The sequence below is a fragment of the Anolis sagrei genome, chromosome 6 (genome assembly GCF_037176765.1).
Source record: "Anolis sagrei isolate rAnoSag1 chromosome 6, rAnoSag1.mat, whole genome shotgun sequence".
In the NCBI taxonomy this organism is placed as follows: Eukaryota; Metazoa; Chordata; class Lepidosauria; order Squamata; family Dactyloidae; genus Anolis; species Anolis sagrei.
The window spans coordinates 9,296,586-9,305,097 of NC_090026.1; the positions used below are offsets into that span (position 1 = coordinate 9,296,586).

General features: G+C 50.3%; 1 protein-coding gene across 1 annotated transcript in view; it reads left to right on the top strand.

The window, feature by feature from the left end:
- The first annotated feature begins 1,805 nt into the window (after positions 1-1,805).
- CDH24 (cadherin 24) overlaps positions 1,806-8,512 on the top strand; it is a 68,866-nt gene continuing 62,159 nt past the window's right edge. Inside the window, exon 1 of the mRNA XM_060780030.2 lies at positions 1,806-2,070. The gene's annotated coding sequence lies outside the window, so the exon portion shown is untranslated. The remainder of the gene's footprint in view (positions 2,071-8,512) is intronic.

Below are 8,512 nucleotides of genomic sequence, written 5' to 3' on the forward strand. Positions count from 1 at the left end.
GGTTAGGGGGGGAGAACTTGGTGGTCTCCATTTAGGACTTAGAAGGAGAACCCTTGGAAAGAAGATTGGGTTCAAAGAGCAAATAAAGGGAAAGAGAAGCCTGTTTCGAATTGGGTTATGGGCCCAGGAGTAAGAATAGGATATTAATTAAGGGAAAGAGGTTGTGGCTAACAGTTGGTTTTCAGAAGATCTGAAAGGAGAGCTCCAGGGAAGAAGACTGTTCTCCAAAAAGGGGGAAGAGAGAAGTAGAAATGTGCTTCCAAAGAGGTTATGGGCCCAGGTGTGAAAGATTGGCATTGTTGAAGGGAAGAACGTTGTGGTTCAGGGTTGAGAAGCATCAAAAGATCTTGAAGGAACGCTCCACAAAAGCAGATAAGGTCCAAAAATAAAGATGGGATTGAGATAAAATTCCATTTCCAGACAGGTTATGGGCCCAGGAATGAAAGTGGAAGGAAAAGGGGCTATGGGTCAGGGTTGGGGTCTTTTGAGGACTCTAGGAAGGAAAACAGGGTCACCAAAAGGGTAGGATTGAAGTTAGAAATCTGCTTCCAGGTGGGTTGTGGGTCAGGACTTGGAGGGGGACACACCAAAGGACCTGGAGGGAGAACTCCAGGAGGGAAGATGGGGTTCCCAAAAGGGGGGCAGAGTTAGACATTCCAGGAATGGGCTTGGGAATGAAAGAGTGGCATTAATTATGAAAAGGGGACTATGGGTCAGGGTTGGGGGCTTCAGAGGACTCCAGGAAGGAAAACAGAGTAGGATTGAAGATAGAAATCTGCTTCCAGATGGGTTATGGGTCAGGATTTGGGGAGAGGGGGACCTGGAGGGAGAACTCCAGGAGGGAAGATGGGGTTCCCAAAAGGGGGGCAGAGTTAGACATTCCAGGAATGGGCTTGGGAATGAAAGAGGGGTATTGATGATGAAAATGGGTCTATAGGTCAGGGTTGGGGAATTCAGAGGACTCCAGGAAGGAAAACAGAGTAGGCTTGAAGTTAGAAATCTGCTGCCAGATGAGTTATGGGTCAGGATTTGGGGAGGGGTGGACACCAAAGGACTTGGTGGGAGAACTCCAGAAGGGAAGATGGGGTTCCCAAAAGGGGGGAAGAGTTAGGCATTCCGGTGATAGGCCTGGGAATTAAAGAGTGGTATTGATGATGGAAAGGGGGCTATGGGTCAGGGCTGGGAGGGGGCTTCAGAGGACTCCAGGGCAGAAGATAGGATTGGAAAAAAAATTGTAGGTTGAGAGTTAGGAGCCCCAAGAATTGAAGAGTAGCATTGATGAAAGAAAGGGGGCTATGGGTCAGGGTTGGGGGCTTCAGAGGACTCCAGGAAGGAAAACAGGGTTACCAAAAGGGTAGGATTGAAGTTAGAAATCTGCTTCCAGATGAGTTATGGGTCAGGATTTGGGGAGGGGGGACACCAAAGGACCTGGAGGGAGAACTCCAGGAGGGAAGATGGGTTCCCAAAAGGGGGGGCAGAGTTAGACATTCCAGGCCTGGGAATGAAAGACTGGCATTGATGATGAAAAGGGGGCTATGGGTCAGGGCTGGGAGGGGGCTATGGGTCAGGGCTGGGAGGGGGCTTCAGAGGACTCCAGGGCAGAATATAGGATTGGAAAAAATAGTGGCTTGAGAGTTAGGAGCCCCAAGAATTGAAGAGTAGCATTGATGAAAGAAGGGGGATATGGGTCAGGGTTGGAGGGCAGCAAAGGCGAGGCTTCTTATTGGGGGGGGGGGGGAGTCTCTTTCCCTTGCACTCCCCTCTTCCCTGTCAGTCGGAGGAGAGGAAAGGGGGAGACGTAGTATCTGAGGGAGGAGAAGAGGAGGAGGAGAGGGAAGGAGGGAGGGAGGCATCAGGCGAGCATCTCTGCAGAAGAAGGAGGCACCTCTGCATCCCTCCGTCTCTGGTCCTGCCGCGCTCCCTTCTTCCTCCTCTTCCTCTGCCCTTTGCCTCCCTCTTTTCCCTCCTCCTCGTTCTCTCAATCTCTCTCTCTCTCTCTCTCTTCCTCTGCTTCCTTCCTCCCTTCCTTCTTCCTTCCCCCTTTTCCCGGAGTCCCAGACACAACACCAGGTAAGGAAGGGTCTTTTCACTTTTGGAGGAAAGAGGGATGATGGAGGGTGGAGTCCCCCGAAGGGAAAGAGGGAGGGAGGGGGGAGATCTAAAGGAGGGATGGAGGGAAGGGGCAGAGTCATTCCGAGAGAGGAGAGAGACCCCCAAGTCTGCCCCTTTCTCTTCCCTCCTCCATCCATCCATCCATCCTTCTGGAATGTATAGGGAAGGGGGGAGAGAGAGAGAAAATAGCGGGATCCCTCCTTGATCCCACTTAATCCTACTTGATCTACTCTCAATATAAATAGCGGCTCGAATAGGGGTCCCTTCCCCCCTTCTCTCCCCCCTTCTCTCCCCCCTTTCCCGAATTCCCTAGACTCAAAACAAACCCTTTGGGGACTGGAGACAGATTTGGGAGAGATCTGATCTCAGGATTGTTTTGAAGGAGGAGGAAACCCGACTTGATCCAAAGTGGAGTGTTTTGGGGTCCAGGGGGTCCAAGGGGGGGTCGTGCCCAAATCTGGGGGTCCTGCTACATCCCTCCGTCCCTCCCACTTCCTCATTCTTTCCCTCCAGATGGGGGTCTTTCTCTCTTTCTTCCTTTTCTTTCAATACCGCCATCTCTTCTTCTCCTCCCTCTATTATTATTATTGTTATTATTGTTATTATTATTATTTAGTGGAAAGGAATCAAAGTTTGATTTGGGAAGACGTGACAATTGAGGAGGGGAAAAATAAAGAAGTATGCGATAAACAAAAGGGGGGCTCACACAGCCACACTCATCCCTCCGCCGGGCTTTTTCCTTCCTTTCTTTTTCCTCCATCCTTTGGAGAGGATTCCGAATCGATGGTGGTGACAAATGTTGTGGCTGGCGGGATTCCCGTCTGGAAGAGAAGGAAGAGGGAGGAGGGGGGGCATGTTTGGGGACCGAGGGGACCCCAAGCTTCCCCCCTCCCTCTCCCCCTCTTTTCATTCTTTCTTTCCTGTCTGTCTCATTCCCCGATTCCGAGGCGCCTCATTAGAGATTTCACGCACGCAGCAGCCCCGGGTTGTAAATCTACCCCGAGACTGCAGCGCAGGGAGGGGGGCAGGGGGAAGCGGGACCCCCACATAGATCAAGGGGAGGGGGGGGGAAAGGGGGCAAGCCGCGCACGTGACCCCCCCCCCCCCTTCCCCTCTTTCTATCCACAGTCTCCCGCACCAGGGATGAGGGGGTGATGCTCCAGTCTCACCCACACAACCTTCCTCTCCCTCTTTCCAAATTTGGGGGAGCACTTCACATGGCGCACCCCTATTTATGTACACCCACCCACCCCAAATTGGGGGGACACTTCTAATTGTGCACCCCTATTTATTTACACCCACCCACCCAAATTTGGGGGACACTTCTCATTGTGCACCCCTATTTATTTACACCCTCCCACCCCCAAATTTGGGGGAGCACTTCTCATCGTGCACCCCTATTTATTTACATCCTCCCACCCCCAAATTTGGGGGAGCACTTCTCATCGTGTACCCCTATTTATTTACACCCACCCATCCCAAATTTGGGGGAGTACTTCTCATTGTGCACTCCTATTTATTTGCACCCTCCCACACCCAGATTTGGGGTAGTACTTCTCATGGTGCACCCCTATTTATTTACACCCTCCCATCCCCAAATTTGGGGGAGCACTTCTCATGGCGCACCCCTATTTATTTACACCCACCCACCACAAATTGGGGGGACACTTCTCATGGTGCACCCCTATTTATTTACACCCCCACCCCAAATTTGGGGGACACTTCTCATTGTGCACCCCTATTTATTTACACCCCCACCCCAAATTTGGGGGAGCAGTTCTCATGGTACACCCCTATTTATTTACACCCTCCCACCCAAATTTGGGGGAGCACTTGTCATTGTGCACCCCTATTTACTTACACTCTCCCATCCCCAGATTTGGGGTAGCATTTCTCATGGTGCACCTCTATTTAATTACACCCACCCCCAAATTTGGGGGAGCATTTCTCATGGCACACCCCTATTTATTTACACCCACCCACTCCAAATTGGGGTGACACTTCTCATGGTGCACCCCTATTTATTTACACTCTTCCACCCCCAAATTTGGGGGAACACTTCTCATGGTGCACCCCTATTTATTTACACCCACCCACCCCAAATTTGGGGGACACTTCTCATGGCCCATCCTTATTTATTTACACCCACCCACCCCAAATTTGGGGGACACTTCTCATGGCACACCCCTATTTATTTACACCCTGCCACCCCAAATTTGGGGGAACACTTCTCATTGTGCACCCCTATTTATATACACCCTCCCACCCCCAGATTTGGGGGAGCACTTCTCATGGCGCACCCCTATTTATTTACACCCTCCCACCCCAAATTGGGGGGACACTTCTCATGGAACACTCCTATTTATTTACACCCACCTCCCCCAAATTTGGGGGAGCACTTCTCATGGTGCACCCCTATTTATTTACACCCACCCACCCCAAATTGGGGGGACACTTCTCATGGAACACTCCTATTTATTTACACCCACCTCCCCCAAATTTGGGGGAGCACTTCTCATGGTGCACCCCTATTTATTTACACCCTCCCACCCCAAATTGGGGGGACACTTCTCATGGAACACTCCTATTTATTTACACCCACCTCCCCCAAATTTGGGGGAGCACTTCTCATGGCGCACCCCTATTTATTTACACCCTCCCACCCCAAATTGGGGGGACACTTCTCATGGAACACTCCTATTTATTTACACCCACCTCCCCCAAATTTGGGGGACACTTCTCATGGCACACCCCTATTTATTTACACCCACCCACCCCAAATTTGGGGGACACTTCTCATGGCACACCCCTATTTATTTACACCCTGCCACCCCAAATTTGGGGGAACACTTCTCATTGTGCACCCCTATTTATATACACCCTCCCACCCCCAGATTTGGGGGAGCACTTCTCATGGCGCACCCCTATTTATTTACACCCTCCCACCCCAAATTGGGGGGACACTTCTCATGGAACACTCCTATTTATTTACACCCACCTCCCCCAAATTTGGGGGAGCACTTCTCATGGTGCACCCCTATTTATTTACACCACCCACTTCAAATTTGGGGGAGCACTTCCCATGGTGCACTCCTATTTATTTACACCCTCCCATCCCCAAATTTGGGGGAGCACTTCTCATGGCCCACCCCTATTCATTTACACCCTCCCACCCCAAATTTGAGGGAGCACTTCTCTTGGTGCACCCCTATTTATTTACACCCACCCACCCCCAAATTTGGGGGAGCACTTCTCATGGCGCACCCCTATTTACTTACACCTACCACCCCCCTAAACACGCACCACACCCATTCCTATAAAGATACCCCACTCCAGTTCAGAGCTGGGGTCCAACCAAAATAGTGTCTCCCTCTCCCTCTCAATGTCTCCCCAAGTCCAGAGATGCCCCCCCCCCCCCATATTTTCCTTATCTATCTGGATCAGGCATGGGCAAACTTGGAAGATCTGGAAGGAAATCTCCACTAAAGAAGATAGGGTCCAAAAATAAAGGTGGGGTTGAGAGAAAATTCTGTTTCCAATCAGGTTGTGGGCCCAGGAATGAAAGTGGAAGGACAAGGGACTATTGGGTCAGGATTGGGGGGCTTCAGAGGACTGTGAGAGCCGTTCAGCAGTGGAACTCTCTGCCCCGGAGTGTGGTGGAGGCTCCTTCTTTGGAAGCTTTTAAGCAGAGGCTGGATGGCCATTTGTCAGGGGTGATTTGAATGCAATATTCCTGCTTCTTGACAGGGGGTTGGACTGGATGGCCCATGAGGTCTCTTCCAACTCTTTGATTCTATGATTCTATGATTCTATGAATCCTGAAGGAAAACAGGATCCCAAAAAGGAAGGAAGCAGCCAGACTTTCAAACTACAAGGCCTTTCAATACTAATCAAGGTGGCCAATTGCAACATTCGCACTTGCCTTAAGCCGACAAGAATTCTTTCTCCCACCCTGAACATTATTCCACAGATATATAAACCGCACTTGCCTAGTTTCCAACAAACCTCACAACCTCTGAGGATGCTTGCCATAGATGCAGGTGAAATGTCAGGAGAGAATGCTTCTAGAACATAGCCAAACAGCCCAAAAAAAACTATAACAGCCCAGTGATTCCGGCATGAAAGCTTTGAAAATACAGGTAGTATTGGAGTTAGAAGTCTGATTCTAGATGGGTTAGGGTCAGGATTGGGGGGGGGGGAGACATCAGAGGACCTGAGGGGGAAATGGAAAGGGCTTGAGACTGTTAGGAATGGTGGGAGTTGCAGTCCAAAACACCTGGAGGTCCCAAGTCGGCCCATGGCTGCTCTGGATACACCCCTTAATCCCTAATCAATCTTTGCCCCCTCAAAATAATTTCTCTTTCCCTCTCAATCTGTAGCTTTTGCCCCTAAATGTCCCCCTGGGCTTCTCCCCATTTATCTTTTCTCTCTCCCCCTGGTCCCCCCCCCCCCCCTCAGCCCAGACCTATTGAGACATTGAGAAATCTGGACTTGGGGAGACAGCTCAAGGGGGCACTTAGGGGGTAAAAGCATTGATTGGACTGAGAGGTGCACCCAGAGATTATTTTTTTTGGGTGGGAGGAGATTGATTAGGGATTGAGGGGTGCAGACCTGGACCATCTTGGGTCCATGGATCTTTCCTTCTCAGACTTAGGGTCACCCCATGGATCTTCTCCCCTTCCCCCTCTTAACCAAAAGCTGGGACTTTTCACCCTTCCCTCACCCAGATCCAAGTCACACCATCCATCTTTTCTCCCCCTTCAGCCCAGTATTGGGGTCACCCACCCTACAAATCTCTCTTCCCTCCCTTTGCTTGCCTCTCTCGGCTCAGACCCATCACCCCATGGATCCTTCTCCACCTTCTCCGGCTTGGAGCTTGCTTTTCCCTCTCAAATCCCTTCTCAGTCCAGAGCTGGCGTCACCCCACTGATCTGTCTCCTCCTTCTCAAAATGCCCCCTCAATCCAAAGCTGGGTCTCTAGAAAGCTTTCCCCTCACCCTCTTATTGTCCTCTCAGTCCAGATCTATCTCACCCCATGGATCTTTTTTCTCTGTCCCTCAACCCATAGATGCGGTCTTCCCATAAGTCTTTCCCTATCTTCTTCTAGTTACACCATTCTGTGGGTTACCCCACAGATCTTTCCCCTCTTCCTTTAAATGCCTCCTTAACCCAAAGCTAGACCCCCAGAAATCTTTCCTCTTGCCCTCTTATTGTCCTATCAGTCCAGATCCATCTCACCCCATAGATCTTTTTTCTCTATCCCTCAACCCATAGATGGGTTCCTCCCATAAGTCATTCTCTTTCTTCTTCTAGTTACCCCATTCAGTCCTGGACTGGGGTCACCCCACAGATCTTTCCCCTTAATCCAAAGCTAGATCCCAGAAATCTTTCCTCTTGCCTTATTGGCCTCCCAGTCCAGATCCATCTCACCCCATGGATCTCCCCCCCCCCCATCCCTCTCCTTAGTCTTTCCCTTCTTCTTATAGTTACCTCATTCTGTCTTCAACCCACAAGTCTTTCCTTTTCTTCTTCTAGTTACCCCATTCAGTCCTGAACTGGGGCCACCCCACAGATTCTTCTCCCTCTAAATGCCCCCTCAACCCAAAGTTAGATCCCTAGAAATCTTTCCTCTTGCCTTATTGGCCCCCCAGTCCGGATCCATCTCACCCCATGGGTCATTTTCCTATCCCTGGTTGCTGCCCTCAACCCATAGCTGGGGTCCTCCCATTAGTTTTTCCCTTCTTCTTATAGTTACCCCATTCAGTCCAGAATTGGGGCCACCCCATAGCTATTTTCCCTCATCCTCTAAATGCCCCCTCAACCCAAAGTTAGATCTCCAGAAATCTTTCCTCTTGGCTTATTGGCCTCCCAGTCCGGATCCATCTCACCCCATGGGTCATTTTTCCTATCCCTGAGTGTCCCCCTCAACCTATAACTGGGGTCCTCCCATAAGTCTTTCCCTTTCTTCTTTTAGTTACCCTATTAAGTCCAGAACTGGGGGGCACTCCATAGATCTTTCTTGCCTCCCCCATTATAGCTGCCTCCCCCATCACTCTCTCCAAAGCATTCCTCCTCGCCCACCACCTTGATTAGCATTTGATGGCCTGGCAGTAGCTGGGGCAGTCTTTTGTTGAGAGGTGATTAAATTGCTCCAGGCACTGCCAGGTAATCAAATGCCAATCAAGGTGGTCAGTTGAAACATTCACACCTAGCTCCAGCAGACAAGAGTCCTTTGTTCTACCCTGGTCTTTCCACAAATATATAAACCCATTTTCCTACTTCCAACAGACCTCACTACCTCTGAGGATGCTTGCCATAGATGCAGGCGAAACGTCAGGAGAAAATGCCTCTGGAACATGGCCATATAGCCCAGAAAAACCTACAACAATCCAAACATTCA